This window comes from Euprymna scolopes, chromosome 26 (genome assembly GCF_053919585.1).
Source record: "Euprymna scolopes isolate OS-2025 chromosome 26, ASM5391958v1, whole genome shotgun sequence".
Taxonomy (NCBI): domain Eukaryota; kingdom Metazoa; phylum Mollusca; class Cephalopoda; order Sepiida; family Sepiolidae; genus Euprymna; species Euprymna scolopes.
Genome location: NC_136507.1, coordinates 60,860,027 through 60,885,481, shown reverse-complemented (window position 1 = coordinate 60,885,481; position 25,455 = coordinate 60,860,027). Strand labels below are relative to the sequence as shown.

The 25,455-nt window shown below is 37.9% G+C and overlaps 1 protein-coding gene and 1 pseudogene across 2 annotated transcripts in view; one reads left to right on the top strand and one right to left on the bottom strand.

Moving 5' to 3' along the window:
• The window catches only part of LOC145248106 (potassium voltage-gated channel subfamily KQT member 1-like), a 760,452-nt gene that overhangs the window by 476,235 nt on the left and 258,762 nt on the right, over positions 1-25,455 (bottom strand). The gene's annotated exons all lie outside the window — the stretch shown is intronic.
• Positions 16,918-17,050, top strand: LOC145248532 (U2 spliceosomal RNA; annotated as a pseudogene).

Here is a 25,455-nt window from a genome sequence, read left to right as displayed (position 1 = left end):
GATATACGTATATCTGTACGTGATGTTGCGAAGCTAATCAAAAACCTTGATTCGAGTAAAGCAACTGGCCCTGATGGTATTCCAATTATAGTACTCAAAAAACTTCAACCTGAATTAGCGCCCATACTTACAAAACTGTTTAAACGTTGTCTTAAGGAGAATAGTTTCCCATCTCCCTGGAAAATCTCATCAGTATGCCCTGTATTTAAGAATTCAGGTGATCGCTCATCCCCCTCTCAGTACAGGCCAATAAGTCTCCTGTGCATCATGAGTAAGTTGCTAGAATCTGTGTTAAATACAGAAGTAATCAAACATCTCAACAAAAATAACCTTCTTAGTGACACTCAATATGGTTTCCGTTCTGCTAGATCTACAGCAGATGTCCTTACAGTTATATCGCATAGGATTAGCAAATCTCTCGACGGTGGCAATCTTTCTAGGGCAATTGCTCTTGACATATCTAAAGCCTTTGATAGGGTATGGCATAAAGGTTTACTTCATAAGATCGCTAGCTATGGTATAGCTGGAAAAGTCTTCTCAATTATTAAATCATTTCTTTCTGATAGGTTCATAAGAGTAGTAGTTGAGGGGCAAAAATCAGAAGCTCACAGTATTAATGCCGGTGTCCCTCAGGGATCCATCCTGGGCCCAACTCTTTTCCTGATCTACATTAATGATCTTCCAAATCATATCCTTACATCATTTGTAGACATTTATGCTGACGACACTACCATTTATGGTACCACATCTAAGACAGTAAACGACCAAGTTCTCTCCAATTCTCTCTCCTCTGATCTTGAGCACGTAGTACAATGGGGAAAGGAGTGGCTGGTTACTTTTAATGCATCTAAAACCAAGCTTCTCTCTTTACATCATCAACATTCTAATTCACATTTGTCATCAATTGAAATGAATGGCTCTCGTCTTCAGGAGGCCTCAAGTTTTGACAAGCTTCTGGGCTTGACCATTACTCCTGATCTTAAATGGAACACGTATATCAAATCTGTTGCCAAGGCCACTGGAAAAATGGTGGGATCTTTCTATCGATCCAGTAGATATCTCACTGCTGATGCTATTCTCTACCTATATAAGAGCCAGGTACGTCCAAGGATGGAATACTGTTGCCACATCTGGGCAGGAGCTGCTAGAAAGGACTTGTCCTGCCTTGATAGAGTTCAAAATAGACTTCGTAGCCTCGTAGGAGATGTCCTTTTCTCCTCCCTGCAACCTCTATCTCACAGAAGTGATGTTGCGAGTTTGTCTCTGATGTATCGTTATTTTCATGGAAAGTGTTCAACTGAGCTTCAATCTATGGTCCCCCCTCGCCAAACTTTCACAAGAAACACTCGTCTAGCTGTAAACACTATCAATAATTTCCCCCACTCTTTATCTGTGCCTAAACCTAAACGTAGATTCCATGAACAAAGCTTCTTTCTTAGAACTGCACGCCTGTGGAATTGTCTTCCGTTTTCCTGCTTTCCGGCTGACTACAATATGGTTGTGTTCAAGTCTAAAGTAAATAAGTTCTTGATGAGCCGTTCCATATAAGTTATTAAATTTACCAAATTTTCATTACTAATGATTACTATATTAACCAATTTCTACTGTACACTCTTTAACCCTTATCCTTGAGTGGCCTCTGGGCCTTGATAATGTGGTGATGCCTTTGTAAAAAAAAAAAAAAAAAAAAAAAAACTCTCTTCCTAATCTACATCAATCCAAATCACATCCTTACATCATTCGTAGACATTTATGCTGACGACACCATCATCTATGGTAGCACATCAAAGACTGTAAATGACTAAGTTCTCTCTGATTCTCTCTCCTCTGATCTTGAGCGCATGGTACAATGGGGAAAGAGGTGGCTGGTTACTTTTAACGCATCTAAAACCAAGTTTCTATCCTTTAATCATCAACACTCTGATGCCCATCTGGCATCAATTGAAATGAATGGCTCTCGTCTTGGGGAGGCCTCATGTTTTGATAAGCTTCTGAGCTTGACCTTTACTCCCAATCTGAAATGGAACACATACATCAAATCCGTTGCCAAGATCGCTGGGAAAATGGTAGAATCCTTCTATCGCTCCAGTAGATACCTCACTCATGATGTAATTCTCTACCTATATAAAAGCCAGGTACAGCCAATGATGGAGTATTTTTGCCACATCTGAGCTGGAGCTACTAGAAGCAGCTCATCCTGCTTTGACAGCGTTCAAAACAGACTTCGTAGCTTAGTGAGGATGCCCTTTTCTCTTCCCTGCAACCTTTTTCCCACAGAAGAAACGTTGCGAGCCTGTCTCTGCTTTATCGTTAGTTCCATGGGAGGTGCTCATCTGAGCTCCAATCTATGGCCCCCCCCTCGCCAAACTTTCACGAAAAACACTTGTCTAGCCAGAACCACTACTAATAGTTTCCCACACTTTTGAATTGAAAAAAGTTTGTGAAGAAGATTGGTTGGTTGGTTGTTTTGTTTTACAGCATATCAACCTTTTTCAGGTTATTTAATGCCGAATCTGGTGATTTTGAAGAACGATTTTTTAATATAGTATATTTGTTTTTTAAGTCGTATTCTATTTAACCCATAGTTGGGACCCTAACAGGTGCTACCACTCCGGATCAGAGTGGACCTGGGAGCAATGGCAATTAAACGGTGGCTCCACACTCTCTAAGGCCTGTAAGCTGGGGCCTCACCATCGGATATAGTTTAAGGTCATATCTGTGCCTAGACCTAAATGCAGATTCCATGAGCAAAGCTTCTTTCTTAGAACTGCACGCCTGTAGAACTCTCTTCCATTGGCCTGCTTCCCAGCTGACTGCAATCTGATTGTCTTCAAGTCTAATGTAAACAAGTTCTTGATGAACCTTCCCCTATGTAATCCAACTCACAAAAATCCCACTACCTATGTCCAAAAACGCTATATTCACATTGACTATTGTATACCCATTAACCCTTATCCTCGAGTGGCCTCCTAACCTTGATAAGTGGTGATTCTTGTGTAAAAAAAAAAAAAAAAAAAAAAAAAAGACTCCATTGTTGTGTATTAGACATGTGAAAGATCGTTTGGAATTTCTTTATAAATATCAGTGTGAATGGGATGACTTTTGGAACAAAGTTATTTACTCAAATGAAACAAAAATTGAGATTTTTTTGAAGAAACATGCATACCCATCTAATACCATTGCCACTGTTAACTTTGGAGGGGAAAGTGTGATGATTTTGGGTAACGTTTCTGCAAATGGAGTTGGAGGAATGGAAATCATAGAAGGGAAAATGAATGCAGCAAAATACATGAGGATTTTGTCAACACATCTATTCAAGTGTGCCACAGATTTAAGATTAGGCCGTGACTTTTTCTTCCAGCAAGACAATGATCCCAAGCACAAGGCTATACTAACTATGAAATGGTTTAAGCATAATGAGACTAGTGTTCTACAGTGGCGTTGCCAGTCACCTGCGCTAAATCCCATCAAAAATCTGTGGAAAACTTTAAAGTTAAGGGTGCATGCAAAAGATCCCAAGAATATCAAGGAATTGAAAAAAGTTTGCGAAGAAGAATGACTGAAACTACGAGCAAGTGATTGTCAGAAATTGGTAGGCAGTTACGGAAAGCTTTTGGAGGCTGTAACACAGAACAGAGAATATACAAGTAAATATTAGTAAATATGTTAAATACTTTTACATATAGGTAATTTGTTTCTTCGTTAACAAATATTTGTTAACTAAGTATATCTTCATTTCTGTTTTATTATTAAACTAGCGGGGGTACCCGGCGTTGCCCGAGTGTTTGTTTCCGGGACGGGGGGGGGGGGTTAAAAAATGTTATGGTAGGTAAGTAGGAAGGATCAAACCCGGAGTCATGAGTAAAAGTAGGAAAATAAAGTGTGAAAAAAAACAAACAAAAAAAACATTTGCAACGTTAACAGTTCGGCCACCAAGAAAAGTCCATTCCAGTTGTTTAGGAAAAAAAAAAAAAAAAACGACTACGGTAGGTCGGCGCGGACGTGAAAATATAATGTGAATTGTCCAGCACGCTAACCACTACGCCACAGAGCACTGCAGCTTAGTTTAGTGATTTTAAATAACTTCACATGAAAGAACTACGAAGCCAAACCGGTGTTCTCTTCTCAACTGTTCCTTGTGAACGATCCCCAAACGGTGTTAAGTGGTGGCAGGGGGAGGAGGAATTTATTAGAGAGAAAATATTTTACCACTTCCATTGATCTTAACCGATTTTGGCCGTGACTTCTCAGCAGAAAAAGTATAGAAATCTAAGATTATCGAGGAATTTGAGAAATAATAAGCCTATAACACACCTCAGATATTGTTCTGCCGTTTGTGCATATTATATTTGCATGAAATATCTTGATTTTTAATCCTATTAATGTCAAAATCAGACGGGAAAAAATGAGTTCATTTTATTTATATAGAGATGAATAATATCTGCTCAGAGATTGAGCGTAAACTTCATTCAAATTAACTTGATATCTTTTTAAGAAACCCCAAAAGAAACAATGTCCCAAATACTTTTGCTACCCACTGTATGCATTTTTCGTCATTTGTAATAATGTGTGTACACCATTTACTAATAAAGTTGCTGTGTTACCGCTAATTTAGCATGTAGCATACGAAATCTGATGTGGCCCACATTTTCCAACCAGTCGCCTACACAACTTCCTGTGGTGATGCCCCTCTTACAGTTTAGGAAGTTAGTCTTGTTTTATGTTTTATTTTTAGCCAACTGACATGTTTCTTTATGCTTATGCAACTAGCATCTTTGTTTTCTTCTTTTTTTTTCTGCTCCAACTGTTTAGGCTGATTTCAATTCGATTAATAACCACGCCTTCTTGATGGATATCCAGCATTCATATTTATTTTATGCGTTCCACATATTCATATAAGAGCCTCAGTCCATCAGTCGGTTCTTCCGTTAGTCAGTGGTTACCAATCAGTGTGGTCTGTTAACTTTATAGTTAACGTTAGTTGAGGCAATCAGTCCAACAGAAACTGGGCCATTTCAAAGTCCTTTTGCTGTTGAACTGATGCAATAATGCTCTGTGTAGCCCTAGGAGGTCCACCCTCCCAGGCATTGCCTCCCGCCTTTTGGGAAGAACAAGTTTAGCATTTGTTGTCTGAGATACCCTCAAAGGAGAATGCCGACGGGGCTACTCAGACTTATATTTGCAGGGCCAGAGTGCTCCTCCTCTTGGCGCGTTGGCTCATTTTCTCACCTTCTGACCTTTTGTCACATCATCATTTTCCCACCTTCCAACCTTATGCCACATCGATGAGAGAGTGGTAAATACTGATTATTAGTGTCCTGCGAGGTATAGGTGGAAGTTACAAGCTGTTATAATTGAAAAATTGTATTCATATCGACCGGAATTATTCATGCTTACCTTGAAACATCAACTCTCCAATTCTCTCTCCTCTGATCTTGAGCACGTAGTACAATGGGGAAAGGAGTGGCTGGTTACTTTTAATGCATCTAAAACCAAGCTTCTCTCTTTACATCATCAACATTCTAATTCACATTTGTCATCAATTGAAATGAATGGCTCTCGTCTTCAGGAGGCCTCAAGTTTTGACAAGCTTCTGGGCTTGACCATTACTCCTGATCTTAAATGGAACACGTATATCAAATCTGTTGCCAAGGCCGCTGGAAAAATGGTGGGATCTTTCTATCGATCCAGTAGATATCTCACTGCTGATGCTATTCTCTACCTATATAAGAGCCAGGTACGTCCAAGGATGGAATACTGTTGCCACATCTGGGCAGGAGCTGCTAGAAAGGACTTGTCCTGCCTTGATAGAGTTCAAAATAGACTTCGTAGCCTCATAGGAGATGTCCTTTTCTCCTCCCTGCAACCTCTATCTCACAGAAGAGATGTTGCGAGTTTGTCTCTGATGTATCGTTATTTTCATGGAAAGTGTTCAACTGAGCTTCAATCTATGGTCCCCCCTCGCCAAACTTTCACAAGAAACACTCGTCTAGCTGTAAACACTATCAATAATTTCCCCAACTCTTTATCTGTGCCTAAACCTAAACGTAGATTCCATGAACAAAGCTTCTTTCTTAGAACTGCACGCCTGTGGAAAAGTGATTGTCAGAAATTGGTAGGCAGTTACGGAAAGCTTTTGGAGGCTGTAACACAGTGTTACCGCTAATTTAGCATGTAGCATACGAAATCTGATGTGGCCCACATTTTCCAACCAGTCGCCTACACAACTTCCTGTGGTGATGCCCCTCTTACAGTTTAGGAAGTTAGTCTTGTTTTATGTTTTATTTTTAGCCAACTGACATGTTTCTTTATGCTTATGCAACTAGCATCTTTGTTTTCTTCTTTTTTTTTCTGCTCCAACTGTTTAGGCTAATTTCAATTCGATTAATAACCACGCCTTCTTGATGGATATCCAGCATTCATATTTATTTTATGCGTTCCACGTATTCATATAAGAGCCTCAGTCCATCAGTCGGTTCTTCCGTTAGTCAGTGGTTACCAATCAGTGTGGTCTGTTAACTTTATAGTTAACGTTAGTTGAGGCAATCAGTCCAACAGAAACTGGGCCATTTCAAAGTCCTTTTGCTGTTGAACTGATGCAATAATGCTCTGTGTAGCCCTAGGAGGTCCACCCTCCAAGGCATTGCCTCCCGCTTTTTGGGAAGAACAAGTTTAACATTTGTTGTCTGAGATACCCTGAAAGGGGAATGCTGACGGGGCTACTCAGACTTATATTTGCAGGGCCAGAGTGCTCCTCCTCTTGGAGCGTTGGCTCATTTTCTCACCTTCTGACCTTTTGTCACATCATCATTTTCCCACCTTCCAACCTTATGCCACATCGATGAGAGAGTGGTAAATACTGATTATTAGTGTCCTGCGAGGTATAGGTGGAAGTTACAAGCTGTTATAATTGAAAAACTGTATAAATATCGACCGGAATTATTCATGCTCACCTTGAAACAACAACGCCTCTATCCTTTGCCCCATGGACCCCAAAAGGGCGATCAAGGTTGGATTTTTTGGTCTTATAAGTCCAAGTTTTCGTTCTGATCTTTTCTTCTATTGTTGGGTTCATACTGATTGGTATTATATATTATTTTTTTTATTGAAATCCTTTGAGATGAGTAATTTGTATATCTATTTATTTATTTGCGGACTTATCCTCATCTTCATAGTGGAGCAGTGGATAGAGGCGTTGAATCTTTATGGTTCCAGGTGAGCATCGTCTTAAGATAGCGGTTTCAATCCTACCCAAAGCAGGCCAGAGGATTAGTTGGCGAAAACGTGGTGAGATGACAACAACTATGGAAGGCAGTAATTGCTGAGGATGCAGTTAAGATACTTAGCATTTCTATTCCAATCACCTAAAGAAGGCCAAAGAATGAGTTGGTCGAAACGTGGTGAATCAACAACAACTAGAAAGATGAGGATAACAGTCCGCAAATAAACATATAAATTACTCATCTCAAAGGATTTCAACAAAAATGTAATATATAATTATTAACAATGTTTATAAATATTAATAAGCGTTAAAATCAGGGTTGCGGAGTCGGATGGTAAAAGTCCGACTCGAATTCTAGAACTAGAAGATTACTCACATTTGAGAGTATCCTGTATCTCTACAAGACCACCATTCGCGCATGCATGGAATATTGTTGCCACATATATTTAGTATACGTCCAGTTATAACATACAATTTAATTTTCATTAGCAGCCCTTTGTGCCAAACTTTATCAAAAGCCTTGGATATATCAAGGGCTACAGCTGTGGCTTCGCCTGCTTTATCCAATACATGGTAAATGCGTTCACAGATGAATGTTAAAATATATGCAGTAGAATGACATTGCCTGAATCCATATTGTTTGTCAGAGAGAAGATTTGTTTTTTCGAGGTGGTGAACTAGTGCTTGATTAATTAAGGTCTCAAAGATTTTATCGAAGAGGGGGAAAAGATTAATGGGGCGATAATTGAGAGGGTTTGTTCTTTCACCAGAATTTCTGTACAGTGTACAGGAATTCTGATGAATTCTGGTACCACAAATACCATCTTCCAGTTATTAGGGAAGCAAGATTCAGCAAGGCATTTATTGTAGAGCTTGGGAAGTATGGGGACTATCTCAGTTAAACATTTGTGGCTTCAGTCTGCATAGGGAAATTTGGGAGGGAGTTGTTTGTTGGCTCTATGATGGAGTTGGAGGTGAATCGTCAGGACAGCAATTCCGCCTTCTCCGTTGCCGTGCATGCAACCTTCTGGTTGTTGCTCAGTAGAGGAATTACTGATTGTCCTTTATTCACTACACTAGCATAGATTTTTCTGAAATCCTATCTTTGGCGATTCTATGCATTCCATGATTATTTCAGCATGCTTTCTTTTGACTGTCGCTATTTCTCTCTTACAATGATTTCTAGCATCTACGAATTTTGCCTATTTGTATTTGACTCATGACGTACAAACTGGCGGAATGCATGCTGTCTTTGTGCCATAGCAGCTGCACAATCATGAACCATGGGGGTGAATGGGGCTTGCTATAATACATCCGTGTGGGAAAATGTGCTTCAATTCCTGCTTTGGCACACTGTTCAGCAGGAAGAGAGAAGATATCGGTCCATGGGGCATCTCAGATGTGTTCTCTAATGGCTTTCCAGTCAGCCCTGTTGTAGTACCTTGTTGTTTGGAGCAATGATTTCTCACCTTGAGGTTGAGATTTAAATGTGATGTCAACTGATACCACTAGGTGGTCTGCATTTCCAAGTGGACTGTGGACATTAGTCATTGGTGAGAAATAGGTCTAGAAGTGAAGTCTGCTGAGGTTCACGATCTGGTAGGCGAGTTGGAAACATTACTGTCTGTGTGAGGGAATGGGCTATAGAGAAGCTATAAGCTTATATATATATATAAACGGCAGGGAAAATATAAGTAACTAACGCAGTGATGAAATATTAGTTAAAAGCACATAAAAGCCTGGTCATCCAATTCAAGATTTTTCTCTCTAGTTTAAGGGAGGGCGCTACGAATATAGACTCTAAGCCCATGCATATATCTATCCGAGTCCTTATGGCAAAGAGGGAGGTATCCTGTCATGTTAAAGTAGTTAGAGGGAATTGAAGAGTGTAAGTTTGTTTCATTTTAAGGCTATACATCATCTATATTACCTCTAAGCCCGCGGATATTTGTGAAAGCGAGCCTCAAGGGCGAGGGTGAATTGGTTTTGTCTTGGTGGTTGTCTGGTTTTATCGTGATATCTATTTGGGTTTTCATTTCATTACGTTTTTGTTTAATGTCAGGTTGGGGAAAGTTTGTTGAGCAAAGTGGGTCTGTTTAGATGCCAAGTATACACACACAGTGGTCAATTAGCCGAGTCCTGTCTAAAATGTGTGGTCTCGTGAAAGCCCACTAGATATAGGAGCAGGTCTCTTTTCATGCGCGACATGGCACTACAACTATCTTGATATTATACAACTAATGATAGAGAAGCTGGTCTAAGCATTACCAAAGAGTTAGAGCTCCTGTACAGTCAGAAACAGCAGCAACACAAACTGTCAATCAGTTACTCTCAACCTCTCAGATGACCGGCCCAAACAAGCCTAGTGAGCACAAGTGGCATGCAAGCAAACCCAATTTTCTTCGTTTCTGAGAGAAAGGGAGAAATTTAAAATAGGGAATAGGGGAACGGCATTCAATATCCTAGTCAGGAAACAAGGCCAAACACAGTATGGTTCTGGTGTGTCCCTGGTATTGTACCTCTAGCCTGGATAATAGACAAAGAAGAAGTATGAAAGCTGATGATAGGAAGAGCCTATCTACTCCTAAAGCAAGTTAGGTTTGAAAACCAGGAATTTATTCGAGTCAAGAAGGTTATCGACCATGACTAATGAGGCCTTCCTCTCCGAGTTTTATTATCAGAGGTTTCTTTCTCTTAGATGGATTATCTGACAAGATCTACAGGTCCATCACACCGAGAGGGGTAACCATGCCCTTGGTTTCTACACCAGATATTTCTGCGCCCTCGCATGGATGAAGATATTGAGTATCTTACTTTAAAGTTTTCTCTATTCTTCATAAATAAGCGCAGGATTGGAGATAGATTCCCCTCTTACATTTACAAGAAAGTGCATCTTTCAAGAACTGTGAGAGAATAAATCTGCCCTAACAACTAATTTGTTTTAAAATATATGAATAGGAGATTAATAATAATTACTTGAATATGTAAGAGAATATAAAGCAAAGAAAGAAGAAACAGTATCTTTAAAGTACTGTGAGAAAACCAATCTGCTCTAAAAACTAATTTGTTTTAAAATAAATGAATAGGATATTAATAATAATTACTTGAATATATAAGAGAATATAAAGCAAAGAAAACAAAAGAAATGGTGGGACTAAACATAACATGGATATATAGATGCACTTAATTTGGTGTTCTTCAAGCGACCCAGCTAGCTAACAGACAAGTGTCTTCACTTGGAATGAATTGTGGTGTAAAGATTTGCGTTTATTTGATAACAGTAAGAGGGAGGGAAGGAGGTATTATCTGCCTTAAGAGCCAAATGTGTGTTTTGATCTAAATATTTCCTTCTTTTGTTTAATTGAAACGGTATAATTTTCGATTTCTGTATTAATAATTTAAAACATACAAACTCATTTACCAAAGGTGATGAATGCTAGAAAAGAGATGAGTATTTCCAATTTTTCTATTGTGTCTATACATATATTGCTAACTATTACTGATATATTACAAACAAAATGACATGCGAGAAAAATCTGGGAAAATAGAGTTTAAAGCGAGTAGATAGCACGGAATATAGAAATGGAATAAAATAATACAATAAAATTAATTAGTTTTTTTTAGTAATATTTATTTTAAAGGCAGATTAAGAGATGATAAACATTTTAAATAGATTTAAAGCTTTTTTTTTAATGCAAGGCCCCCCCTTACAAAATTTCATTATCGTATTTTATTGTATAACATGGGGAGTAGACTCGCCAGTTAAAATGAATTCAGATGAGAATGGGAGTTTGGAAATTTGGTTAAAATACACTATGAATACATTTAAAAACACAAATTAAGTTCAAAGAATAAGTTAAAATAACAAAGGGATAAAAAAACATTACAATTAATTTTATTGTGCTATCAGTTCAAAAGGGACTACAATATTTCGGGATAGGGAAACCTCTTTAGGCCATGGCATTTCGAAGCCAAAGGCTTCACATCAGAAGAGGGAAGTAAAGACATATACAAAGAAGAATTTTTTTAAAAAAATAATATTGCCATTATGGAAAGAGGATCAAAAGAAAAACCGAAGTTGTACTGAGACTAAATCCGATTCCAGGACTGCCAGCAATCACTGTAAAAGAGTAATAAAGAATGCCAGAGAGTTGTATTCTCAGTCCGTTAAGTCCAAAGTAGCTGAGCAGCGGCTTGGTTGTCCACCAGTTTTGGCAAATAGCAAACAGGATCCTGAACAGAATATTGTGCTCTATCTCAACCATCATCAATTGACCTGAGCATCAGACAAAGCCAAACACTTTGCTAAGAACTTTGCAACTATTTATACCTTATGCGACCAAGGCTGTCAACCCTATTTCCTCTTTTATCAGAAAACACACTATGTGGCATACAAATATCTGTGCATGATGTTGCCAAGCTAATCAAGAACCTGGTTCCAGTAAAGCAACTGGCCCTGATGGCATTCCAGTTATAGTGCTGAAAAAGTGTCAACCAGAACTAGTTTCCATACTTACAAAGCTGTTTAAGCGTTGTCTTAAAGAGAATTGCTTCCCAACATCCTTGAAAACCTCATCAGTATGCCCTGTATTTAAGAATTCCGGTGATCGGTCATCTTCCTCTCAGTACAGACCAATACGTCTCCTGTATGTCATGAGTAAGTTGCTGGAATCCGTGTTAAATGGAGACGTAGTTAATCACCTCAGCAAAAAAAACCTTCTTAGTGATATGCAATATGGTTTCCATTCTGTTATATCCACAGAAGATGTGGTAACGGTTATATCTTATAGAATTAGCAAATCTCTCGATGGAGGCTTCTTTTCTAGGGAAATTGCCCTTGACATATCAAAGACCTTTGATAGCGTATGACATCTCTAGCTATGGTATAGCAGGAAATGTTTTCTCAATTATTAAAACATTTCTCTTTGATAGGTTCATAAGAGTAGTGGGTGATGGGCAGAAATCAGAAGCTCACAGTATTAATGCTGGAGACCCTCAGGGGTCCATCCTTGGCCCAACTCTACTGCTGATCTACATCAATGATCTTCCAAATCACATCCTTACATCATTCAAAGACATTTATGCTGATGACATTACCATCTATTGCAACACATCAAAGGCTATAAATAATCAAGTTCTCTCTGATTCTCTCTCCTCTGATCTGGAGCACATGGTGCAATGGGGAAAGAGGTGGCTGGTTAATTTTAATGCGTCTAAAACCAAGCTTCTATCTTTATATCATCAACGCTTTGATCCCCTATCTGGCATCAATTGAAATGAATGGCTCTTGTCTTGAGGAGGCTCCATGTTTTGACAAGCTTCTGGGTTGGAAAAATGGTGGGATCCTTCTAGCTCTCCAATAGATATCACACTGCTGATGCAATTCTCTACCTAAGTAAGAGCCAGGCACATCCAAAGATGGAGTACTGTTGCCACATCTGGGTAGGAGCTGCTAGAAAATTCTTATCCTGTTTCAACAAAGTTCAAAATAGACTTCGTAATCTAGTGGGGATGCCCTTTTCTCTTCCCTGCAACCTCTTCCCACAGAAGAGACATTGCGAGCCTGTCTCTGCTTTATCACTATTTTCATGGGAGGTGCTCATCTGAGCTCCAATCTATGGTACTCCCTCACCAAATTTTCATGAAAAACACTACCATAGCACCTCACTCTCGATCTGAAACTGCAAGATAAAATGAAATGGCAGCTCAATCCAAAAAAAAAAACCGTTCAAACCAGGCACACACTCAAATAATTCGCTTCCTACCTTGAGGCTTGCATTTACAAATATCCAAAGATTTAGAACTATCTTAGATCATGTAGAATCATTTCTCCTAGCAAACTCCCCAGATATCTTAGCACCAAGTGAACTAACTTGCACTTCTCCATCTCCTTTAACATTTTTAACATGTCTGGTTATCTTCCACTTTATCATAAGGTCTCTGACAGGCACTGACTTGAAGTCTATATTCGTAACATCCTCCCCATGTATAGGGAATCTAAACTAGAATCAGGTGACCAGACCTTCATGTGCTTTAAACTAACTTTACAACATAGCGTTAGCTACCTGTATTTTCTTTATCGCTCTCCATCAACCCAGGACTGTACTATAATTAATCATGTCTCTGAGAGCATAGATCTAGCACTCTCTCTTGACACTAGCGCCCAAATACATGTATTTGGTGACTTTAACGCCCACCACAGAAATTGGCTTGCCATCTCTAACTATGCTGACACAGCTGTTAGCATCATCCATAATTTGCTATATATATATCCCATTCCTTGACACAGGCAATAACATTCCAGACCTGTCTCCCACATTGTCAGGACCAGCAAGCCTCACTTCTGGGTCTATTTCTGACAACAGTTCCTGATGATTGTGTAACGAATACTCATTGCCTACTCGGGAATGCTGATCACGCTATAATAATGATAGACATTACTCTAAACTCTCGACCCCAAGTTGAAGAGCCATTGCTCAAAACGACAGCGTACTAAAATAAGGCTGACTGGGATGCCATTAAAGATCACATCAGAGACGCACCATGGGGGAATATCTTTTTTCTTCCTGCAAAATAGTGCAAAAATGGTTCAAAGCAGCAATTGAAGCACATGTTTAAACTAATTATTATGGTATCCGTTCAATGCACAGTTGGTGACTAATAGAGATTAGTAGTTTATACAAAAATGAACACAGATTGAACAGTACTCAGAAATCAATTTGGCATAAAACACTCATTCTAATAAAAAAAATCTTTTACCGGACGTTTTGTGATAGAGTAATCGACAATGGGATGCATCTTGTGATAATGTATAGAACCGCTTATTTTTATTTACTTGTTTTTAATCAGTTTCACACTAAGGCATGCTGCCACTTGAGACCTAAATGGTTATTATTTGGAATCAGGTCTATTAAATTTCTGCAGATTAGTAAAATCAGGGAAGCAGGAAACACGAAGGGAATTCCAAAGTCTAACAGTCTGAGGGAAACAGCTATTAGAGCATCCGGACCTCAACAATGAAGGGGTGGGATTTTGTTGCTTGTTGGGTCAGTGGGAAGTATATACATCGATGGAATGCTAGTGCTATGAGCTCATCCAAGGATATTTCATTAAAGTAGTTGTAAAAGAGGAACAGAGATGCATCATTGCAATAGGAAGAAGTTGAAGTTTGGAATCTGTTAGATTTGAGACTATTTTTTGGACCTTATCTAAGATGAGAGACTAGTGATAGATGCACCAGCCTAGATGTAGCAAGAATACTCCATGCATAGGCGATTTATTACATTATCTATTTATAGTGTAAACCATTAACCAATAGTCTTATTATAACCACTGTAATCGTTAACATATAATGAACATGTGAAAAATTTACGAGCGTGAAAATGTCTCTTTTTATAAAATCTCAGATACCATTGATTGTTTTTTTTTGTTTTTTTACATAGGCATCACCACTTACCAAGGCACAGATGCCACTCGAGGATAAGGGTTCAAGAGTGTACAGTAGTCAACCAGACAATATAGTAATCGTTAGTAATGGAAATTCGGTAAATTTGTCAACTTAAGTGGAATGGCTCATCAAGAACTTGTTTAAGTTGAACTTGAAGACAACCATATTGTAGTCAGATGGAAAGCAGGCAGATGGAAGACAGTTCCACAGGTGTGCAGTTTTAAGAAAGAAACTTTGTTCATGGAATCTACGTTTAGGTTTAGGCACAGATAAAAAGTGAGGGAAATTGTTGATAGTGTTTTCAGCTAGACGAGTGTTTCTTGTAAAAGTTTGGCAAGGGGTGACCATAGACTGTAGCTCAGACGAGCACTTGTCATGAAAATAACGATAAAGCAGAGACAGACTCACAACATCTCTTCTGTGAGAAAGTGGTTGTGGGGAAGAGAAGAGGACATCCCCTACGAGGCTACAAAGTCTATTTTTAACTCTATCAAGGCAGGATAAGTCTTTTCTAGCAGCTCGTGTAATAGAGTTTGATATCTGAGGTTCTGTAAAAAATGCACATTTGCGATGATGTATGGAAATGGAAGCTCACCTGTAAGAGTTGAGCATATGCATTGCATGGAGTGAAATGATATGAAGAATGATATGATGGATGTGTAACGTAAGTTTTAAGACAGGCTTAGATCTGATGACCTCAGAGGAAGATTAAATCTGGACAGTTTTGGGAAATGAGTGCAGAACAGGAGAACTTGATGGATATGGCCACGTTGAAAGTATGGATGAGACTTTTTCGGTTAGCAGATGTAGAACAGTTGAGATAGCATGGTTAGTTAACAGACTAAAGCCCATGAAAACATGAGAAGATGTGATAAGAATGGATTTCAGAGAAACAGTGATTAATAAATACCTAGTCAGACATAGGTTTGTGTTGTGGAGTACAAATCACCCCTATTTAAGAACTAAGTGGAATCAACCATTCCTATGAATATAACACTGGTTTCAGAGACTAAATGAAGACATTTATACCATGTTTAACTGCATGCTACGAACACGTTCCTCTCATACCACTTTAGTGGCTCCTGTATTCTTTATGATAAATACATATTATATTTTATACACTTTACACTACTTGTGGTTTCTTTTATTAGCACGGGTCTACAACAGTTAGTTTGGAAGTCAGTTTCTTAAAGCAGTCCGTGCATGTAAAATAAACATAAAACGAACAAAAAAAGTCATTGATGAGACTAATATTGCCAGACAGACAGGTTTTGAAGAAGGAACAAAAAGAAGATGAAATAGTCCCACTTGATCTCCAACATATTCATCTGCTGATTAAAATAATTAAATATCTTAATAATTATAATCTGTCATCATTTAATTAATGATTAGCATAAATACATTTTAAATGTTTGCAGATAAGTTCTGAACAAATATGGCGATTGCAGATAAGGTGTGAGAGAAAATATGGCGTCTATCAAAACGGAAATCTGCTACTAAAGACAAAAATGGCATCTGAAAACATTTTCTAAAGTTGTTTCTGAAAAGAATAAATTTGAGTTACATTTTTTACATTAGGATTTGTGTTCCTTCTACCGATTCTATGCTCCAACAACAACATGGCAAAAACAAAAGAAAAAGAAAGACATACTGATGATGAAGTGTATCTTGGAAATATATTTATAAATTTCCATATAAATTTTAAACAAAATAAATATCTGTTTATTTTGTAATAATGTGGTGTTTTGGCTTAAAACGTATTTAATACGTATTTATTTTACATTTTTATTTTTATTATTAAGAACACGGGATGATGTTCCACAAATTAAATTGGATATTAATAGTGAAATATTGAAACAGATCGATTTTACTTGTTTATATAAAAGAAGACAAAAAAAAAGGTGATGATGACGACGACGACGATTTTCAATCCCATGGCAGTGTTTTATATATTCACTGTAGGTTAATTGGGATGCTGCAAGGGGAACATAACAACACATGTGATGACACCATTGAATTGCATGTGTGTTCTGTCGTCTCACTTGTCGTCGACTTGACTGTTGACTGTTGAACCAATCAGGTTTTCCTTCGTGGTTGATGTAAGGTGGACAGTAAAGAGTCAGTCAGGCTGCAAATCGCAGAACACTTGATGAAGGCTATGCATTTTACACAAGGTCACTCATTTGTTGAAGATAGTCTTGCATTTTGTAAAGGTTATTTGTCCATTTAAAGCTACTTAAGACTTTAACTACAATCTTGGCCTTTTGGTCAAGATCAAAGTGTAGTATCTGTTCTTCAGATGCTGCACTTCAATTTCTTGTTCTCTTTCGGTGGAGGAGAAATCTTTCACGACTGAGACAATTTTTATTTTTGTACCTTTTCTCCACGTTAAAAAACGACCCTGGTGTCTAACTCTGTCCCGTGGGGAGGCATAGTAAATAGGTACAATAAATATGAGCCTGGTGTCTAACTCTGTCCCGTAGGGAGGCATAGTAAATAGGTACAATAAATACGAGTCGAATTTTGAAAAGAAAAAAATCATAAATAACAATTCTTCATCATTAAAAAATACATTTTATTTACTAATGTGTCACTGAGGCAAAAAGCCACTTGAGAAGACGGATAGATGGTTAGTTTAATGAAGAAGGACACCATGAGAGGATTTAAACTGATGAATAAAATGAACAAAATCATGATTAATTAAAAGGATTTGTTGACATTTAATTTGAAGATGACCATGTCGTAGTCTAGAGGGAAGTAATCCTATGATAACGTGTTCCAAAAATAGGAGATTTTTGGAAAGAAACTGTTTGTGGAAATTCCATTTGATGTTAAGCACACACAAGAAGAAAGGAAAATTATTTGCACTTGTGGTAGAGAGACAAGTTCTTACTTTGAATGTCTTACAAGGAGGAACCAGTGACTAGATCTCAGCCTAGCATATTCCATGGAAATGGCGATAGAGTGGAGAAAGACTAACAACGTTTCTTCTGTGAGAAAGGAGTTGTAGAGAATATTAAAAACTAGTGGCACATGTAAAAAATTCCACAGTTTTACCTTCATCTACTGTATCTGCCATTCTATGGTCATCTGGCGTGCACGCAGACTCCATGAAATTATTGTTCTGCATTTTTTCAAACTGAAACATACTTGTCTAAGTACTCTGGTTAATGCAGTTTCAAAATATATCTCAATCTCAGTCAATCTCAAAAACCTTTGTAGAATGGTCCAATGGTATGGATTCATTTGGGGACTATAGGGAATGTAAAGTTGTCTTTTTATTATTATTGATCCCAGGTCCACTGGCCCAGAGTGGTAATACCTGCTGGATATCTGGTGCTATAACATATACAAAACTAAAAACATTTTAGCGGAAATACATTTCACTAGAAATAATTCCAACATTTTTACAAAAAAAAAATAAATAAATAAATAAAAAGTTTCAATCAGATACGTTTCCTCGAAAAGAACAAAACAAACAAAAAAAAAACATCTTTTCTTTCACAACGGCTACATATAAAAAAGCCTCCAAAAAGAGTTAACACTTTCTTAGTGTACGAAAAATTCTAATATCTGGCCTGGACTTTCACTGTTTTTCATGCTACCTTTTTCTCCTACTCACTCCCTGCCTCACCACGCATATTACAACAACAAAAAACATGGGTCAACTCGACTCCATTTACACACGGCCGTGAATATTCTCTGCTACAAGAAACAAACCCCTCTCAAAATTATCTTACAAAAAAAATTCTTTTCACCGAAAAGCAGCAATTTTTTTTTCGATAGAAAAAATAAATATCTGTTTACTCAACAGTCGAATCCAACAAAAACTCCTTACTGGTGACTAGCCATCCAAAACACTCTTCACAGAAGAACACACTCGAAACATTTATTTTTTTCACAACCTCCACCGAAGTAAACCAGTCACCAAAACAATTTGTCACCGTCGTTTACCAACGAGCAACTTAACAACTTCAAATTCCACTGGAATCGTTCAAATTTAAAGAAATCATATTATATTCTACGAAACGAATTTGAGCACAGTCACAAGCATCAAGCCTCGTGTTGACACAAAAAACAAAACGGAGTTTACAAGCAACTGTCATGGACGGACATATTACAAAATCCTCACTACTTCGAATTTTCTAAATTACAACTGACACACATAAAAGTACCTTTCTTTTATTTCGATAAAAATTTTTGTGTTTTCTTCTGAAAACGAATCCAACAAGGGGGTATCTGTAGCAGCCGACAATCGCTACAATCACAGGCAGGAACTAAGTCTCAAGTTTTGAGATTTGAAATCCATTTCCTCCTGGCTTGTCCAATCACAAGCCAACTCTCAATCATGTGACGGAGTATATAAAAGGCGAAATCACAAACCTTTCTTCCTCTTTCCTCCTGGCTTCAGCTGGCAACACACGCCAGAGCAAACGTGAGTACTACAAGCTAACAATGGCTCTTCTATAACTGCCATTTGTTTCCACGTGCGGTACCCAAACGAACATTCTTTATCATGCTAAAGAACATGCACCGACCCACACACAGACCCACAACAACACGTGAACACACTTAAGTCTTTGCCCTTTCTTTCTCCTTTAATTGCCTTCCTCCATCTCGATGACTACTAGCCGTAAATACGTGTAAACGGAACTGAACTATTCTCTCCTTCAGCCAGGCGGCAATGTATTAATTCTATCTTTATACAAAAACACTTCAACCCACTAACCCGTTTCTCTCTTCTACTAATGCTACTAACGAAGATGACAAATAAAGTTTGTTTATTAATATAGAATGAAACTCCATTGCGTTGTTGTCTCTCATCTCTATAAGCTAATATTTTTCTGGATAGCATAATAATTAGTTTTGTTTTGACAGAAAAGCCAGTAACATGCAGCATATATGAGTTGATTTACATTTCTGTGAAAATAGTATCTATTGTATTTTAATGCCTCAATGAAATAAATTAATAAGTACTAATAAATAATCAGGAAGTTATATTGTGCTACATAGTTCAATACAAATAAAAAAATCACATTGTACCTATTTACTATGCCTCCCCACGGGACAGAGTTAGACACCAGGGTCGTTTTTTAACGTGGAGAAAAGGTACAAAAAAAAAAAAAGAGAACAAGAAATAGAAGTGCAGCATCTGAAGAACAGATGGTATTTATTTGCTCCCCCACCGAGCAAATTAGGCACAAGGCCAATTTTTTAATGTGAGGATTGAAGGGAGGGGGAAGGGAAAAGGGGACCAGCTCCCAAGAGGTGGGAAATGGGAGCTGGTTAAAGGTCAGGCATGTGGGGTTGCCCCCACATCTGGTCTTTGCTAGTCATAGCTAGTCATAGCTAGTCATAGCTTGCAGCATCTGCCGGAACAGATGGTATTTATTTGCTCCCCCACTGAGCAAATTAGGCACAAGGCCGTTTTTAATGTGAGGTAAAAACCAGCTCCCCTAAAAGTAGGCAAAAAGGGGGCACTCTGGTTACCAAAAATAATAATTGTCCCAGTATAGAGGGTTTCCCCTCCATTGACTGGTACAAATTATCTTAAGTGCAGCATCTGCCGGAACAGATACTACACTTTGATCTTGTCCCGAAGGCCAAGAAGAGACAATTTGTAATATACTCCTTCAAGTCAGACAATGGCAGACAATATTCTTTTTTCTTTTTTTCTTTTTTTTGCTCTTGCTTCTTTGGAATGTTTCCTTTTTTATGTACCGTTTTGCTGACTTCTTTCTTTGGTGAAAAACTGCTGCATGTCGAAACTATTACGAGTTCCTTTCTCACAACATTACAACAATGATCATATAATATTCGGAAACGAGGCTATATCAAAGGGAGATCACTCTTATAGTCTTGTCCAGAGTTGCTAGATTGGTCCTTTTTTTTTTAAGCCAAATTTCGTGAATTTAGCCTTATTATTTTTTTTAAAGCAGTTTAGCCTTCAAAAATTGTATTTAGCCTTTTTGAAAGTGTAACGTACTGGATAACTAAGAAAGAAACAAGCAGAATATTATATAGATTGATCGTGATATTTTCCTACGATTATTTCCTTAGTACATAAAATTGACATCTTCTCTGGTGAATTCTTTTTCTGATCACAAAAAAAAAAAAAAAAAAAGAAAGAAAACTCTTGTAATGCTAAATGAACCGAAGATTCTGTTCCATAGACAAAATAGATATGCACTACCGTTAATTGCTTCACAGCGCAGTCGCTTTGACCAAATGTTTAAACAGAAACATCTGAGGTTTATTTTCTCCCTCATTCCATTAGATGATTGATGTTTGTGAAACTATATTTCAGCCTAATGGGATCACGGTGTACACGCAGTTGGATATTGAGCGACAGCGACGCTTGAAATGGAGCAATGAAAATAGCTTATCTATGGACTGCAGATGCGTTCCTCAGATCATTTAAGTGAATTTCATACGTGCCATTAACGATATGCAATGAAGACAAAACTAAAACGAACTAACAAAATCATTTTAATAAAAACTATCCATTTACTACTATTTTTCCTCCTATTTTACTTATTTATTTTTTTACATTTTTGCTCAACCGGAATAAGGCATGCTGCTACTAAAACGCAATGGCCTACTGTGATGTGGGCCAGATTTATATGGTTGGTTGGTTGTTTTACGGCATATCAACCGTTTTCAGGTTATTTAATGCTGAATCCAGTTATTTTGACGAAAATCTTTTTAATAGAATATATATTTTTTTCAAGTCGGTTTCTATTTAATTGGGACCCTAGCAAGTAGTACCACTCCAGGTCAGAGTGGACCTGGGAGCAATGGCAACTAAAGGGTGGCTCCACACTCCCCAAAGCTTGCAAGCTGGGGCCTCACTATCGAGTATAGTTTAAGGTCATATCCAGAACCGTGCCAGATTTATAAGGGGCCCACATGACTGGGGGAGTTGAACAGCGAGATATGAATTTCTCCTCATCTTCTAGTTGTTGTATCATGACGTTTCGGCCAATTATTCGTCTGGCCTTCGTCATAAATAAATAAAATATATTGTACAAATTACTCACCTCAAAAAAGAATTCCAAATTAATTGAATAATTTTTGAATTTTTTTCTGTTGGTATGAGAGCAGGGAAGGAATTCCAAAGACAAGCGATCTGAATAAAGAAGCTATTAAAATAAATATTTTTCCCGTATCAAGGGAGATTTACAGTGAAAGCGTACGATTCTACTACATGACGGGTAGGTCAGGGGTATTTCGTTGAGGTAGGGGGTAGAATTGCAGTAAATTCATTGGAGCATATTCTGTAGAAGTACTAACCGAGATGTAAGACTGCAGTAACGCAGCAGGAGCTACAGTGAAGGGGTAGAATTCTATTTAGTTTTACTCTTATTCACCTCCAAACAAGGCATATTGCTGCTTGGATGCACAGGGCTGCTATTTGGGGTTATGCTTACAGGGGCACTATGTAGGGAGTTAAGCAAGATGTCTGCTCGTATTACATTCAAATTTTTACACGGTAGTACAGTCAGGTAAGAGGGAATTCTAAAGTCTAGTAGTTTCGAGGGAATAAACAAGGGAATCAACTATTAAAGTAGAGAGCTTTCTGGCATCTAGGGATCTTTATTGTGAAAGGATGGAATTTATACTGAAACATAATAGGCTACTGTGGTATGGGCCAGATTTTGAAGGGAACCACGTGAGTGGGGAGTTGAGCAGCAAGGTGATCGTTTGCATTACATTTGAATTTCTGCATGTTGGTACGGCCGAGGAAACAGGGGCAAGGAGGGAATTCCAATGACAAGCAATCTGAGAAAAGATATTATTAAAGTAAATATCTTCCGGTATCTAAAGAGTTCTGCAGTGAAGGGGTGGGATTTTGCTACTAGTCGAGTGGATTTGGCATATTTTCATTGGCGGAAATAGATACAAGTGGAGTAAATTCAGTGGAATATATTCCGTGAAAATTCTTATAAAACAAGCGGATTCGTATGACTTAGATTATTGAGATTACTGTTCTTATCTGGAGTGCTATTTATGCATCGTTTCAGCTGATGTAACGTCCGACAATCTTCAGGTGTAATCCTATTGAACTCGTGAATCTTTCTGTCAAGCTTGGGAATTTGCCCGAAATTTTGAACAAAACCTTTCATCTAACCCAGGGAGGTAGCATGATCTCGTTCAGTCAGCCACAGCTGAGTAGAAGTGTCATCCGCACTGACGATTGATACTTCAACCTCCAGAAGAGTGTAACTTACAACTGAATTTTACAAAATACTTTGTCCAGAAATGTAACACTGCGGTGATGCGACAGGGAATTTACAAAAGAAGCATTGTGAATTTGAGTTGAGCAGCAAGATATTTGTTTGTATTACATTTGAATTTCTGCACATTGGTACAGTCAAGAAAACAGGGAGCAATGATGGAATTCCAAAGATAGACGATCTGAAGAAAAAAATTATCAGAGTAAATATCTTCCAGCATCTAGGGATCTTTACAGGGAGATAAGGAATAATTAAAAGAAAGTGGCATTTTGTTGTATAATAAATATAATGAAATGTAATTTAGATCAGTGTTTATTCCTTTTTCTAAACTACACCGAAATATTCTATTTGTCAAACACACAATTAAACTTTCTAGTTGGACTCATTCTTCTGTTGTACATATTTAAGTATATGTAATTTGACATTAGACCGATTTTTTTTTCTATTCGGATCGAACCCGATAATTAAAAAAAATAAGTAAATAAATAAAAAATATTTATATTTTAAATATAAATAAAAAATATTTATATAAAAAATTATATATATATATATATATATATATATATATATATATATATATATATATATATATATATATACAGGGTATAGGGGTATCTGGGTAGAGGTAGTACCTTTGAATCTCTGGCTGCTGCACCCAATAGGGTGGACAGAGATCACTGGTCCTCACTCATCTCCTAAATCTCTCGCTTGCTAGCTCCAAGAGCTATACCCTGCGTACTAGACTGAACTAACAGTTAGGATCAAGGACCAAGAAATAGATGGTATGGTGTCCAGCTGCACAGAAAGCTTACCAGGGTGGATCAGGCCCTTTAGTGTTGGCTCACAACTGATCTAGGAGATGGAACACTCTTACAAGAAAATCCTGCCATCGTTTTATCATCTGACGTGTGGCACATGTGTGCACCTGTACAGACCATGTTAATCCGATGGAGAGAGTGTGCTTTGTTCAGCACAAGCAATGACCACTTAAAACAAATCAAAGTGCCGGTTGTTCAGTGAACCATTTTCACTCATTTAAGCCTAAGGTTTGGTAAATCGATATGTGCTTTTTTTTTTAACTAATAATAAATCAATAAAACCTTGTGGCGATGATGACGGGAACAGGTGTCACTGGTAGTTCCTAACATGAACATTGGACATAGGTAGTGAAAGGTAGATGGCCGTTTTTCACAACAGCAAGTAATTGTGTGACTCGTGTCCTCCTTTCATTAGAAAGCAGCCCTTTATAGGATGGCACTGCTTCATGGGGAGGGTTCTATAAAAGGTGACCTAAAAATTGTTTACTTGCTCATGTCCCTGTCATCAGGTGCAGATGTCTGGGCATCCAATATTTGCACCGAAATCGAGAATAGAAACAAAATATATGGAGCGAATATGTTCATTGCGACTTGGAATGTAAGAACACTCCAGGATAAGAAAAAGAACCCTGAACGAAAAACCGCTATCATAACACGTGTGTTAAGGCATCATAGAATTTTTTTTGCAACTCTTTCTGAAACTAGGTTTGCTGATACAAGACAGTTAGAGGAAGTTGAAGGTGGATACACTTTTTATTGGATTGGAAAACCAAGTTCTGAGAAACGTGAATCTGGCGTTGGTTTTGCCATCAGGAATGATATTGCCAAAAATCTTGAGTCCCTGCCTGTTGGTATAAATGACAGACTTATGTTCTTGTGCGTTGCAGTAGGAAAGTACAAATATGCCACATTTTTGAGTTGCTATGCACCTACAATTAATTCTTCTGATGAGCTAAAAGTGAGGTTTTACTCCTCTTTACGCGAACAGATTAATAAGGTCTGTATACAGGATAAGCTGTTTGTCTTGGGTGATTTCAATGCTCGTGTGGATAGTGATACACAATTTTGGAGAAATGTCATTGGTTCACATGGAATTGGTAAAGTCAACTAAAACGATGTTCTCTTATTGTCTCTTTGCAGTGAATTCGATCTTTTGCTCACTAATACAGTGTTTCAGCTCCCTAATTGCAAGAAAGCTAGTTGGAAACATTCCCGGTCTAATCATTATCATTTCATTGATTATGTCATTGTACGTCGTTCTGACAGACAAGATATAAATGTTACACGCTCTTACAGCATCGGGGAATGTTGGTCAGACCATAAATTGATCTGATCCATAGTCAGGATGAAAACCAAGCGCCCTGTTCGAAGTCAATGTATTTCTTCCATCAAGAGAATTGATGTAGGCAAGTTGAAGGTTAAGGAGATAATGCACTCATTTCAAAAGGCTACTGATGAAAAGCTGTCCTCCGTTGTATGTGAGAATGACATTGAGGCATCTTGGAGAGAGTTTAAACTGCATTGTATGATTCTGCCAAAGAGTCATTAGGATATGTTCGAAGGAAAAACCAAGATTGGCTTGATGAAAATGATCCAACTATCGTCCCACTGCTCAATAACATGCATCAAACCCATCAAGTATGGATTACTGACAAAAATTTTTCAGTGAAACACAAGGCTTTCAGAATGGCCAAAAGAGTGGCACAATCTCGGTTCCGGAAAATGAAACGA